The sequence below is a fragment of the Charadrius vociferus genome, unplaced genomic scaffold, assembly GCF_000708025.1.
Source record: "Charadrius vociferus isolate BGI_N301 unplaced genomic scaffold, ASM70802v2 scaffold32, whole genome shotgun sequence".
Lineage (NCBI taxonomy): Eukaryota > Metazoa > Chordata > Aves > Charadriiformes > Charadriidae > Charadrius > Charadrius vociferus.
In genome coordinates, this window is record NW_009647856.1 from 11,109,512 (window position 1) to 11,109,962 (window position 451).

The following is a 451-nucleotide window of genomic DNA, read 5'->3' on the forward strand; positions in this document are numbered from 1 at the left end:
AAAGACCTTTCAGTAGAAAGCAGTCCTGCTTTTTCTCCCTCTGTCAGAAGCAGCTGTCCCCCTGCTCTGCTACACCCTTCACATGCAGCGGTGACACTGAGGGAATGCCACAGATCATAACAATACAAAGCTTTTCCTCAAGGCTGGACCTCCTGGGTGAGTGTCTTCATCGCCCCACAGCATAAAAAAGCCAAGGCACTGCCTACCTCCTTCTCTGACCAAGGTCAGGCTGTTGTGCTATGCAACCTTCATGACACGCAGCAAACCCGAAGCAAGATATCATTCCTTTTTTCAGAACTGGAGCTACACCATGTTTGAACCTAATCTGGACATGAAAACAAAGCAGAGGAAGCCTTCTCACAAATCCAGCTGTTTCAGACAGGGTTCCATCCATGGTCAGAGGAAGGTCTCGGAGTCAGCTTCCACATAAGGTCTCACACCACTCTCTTGC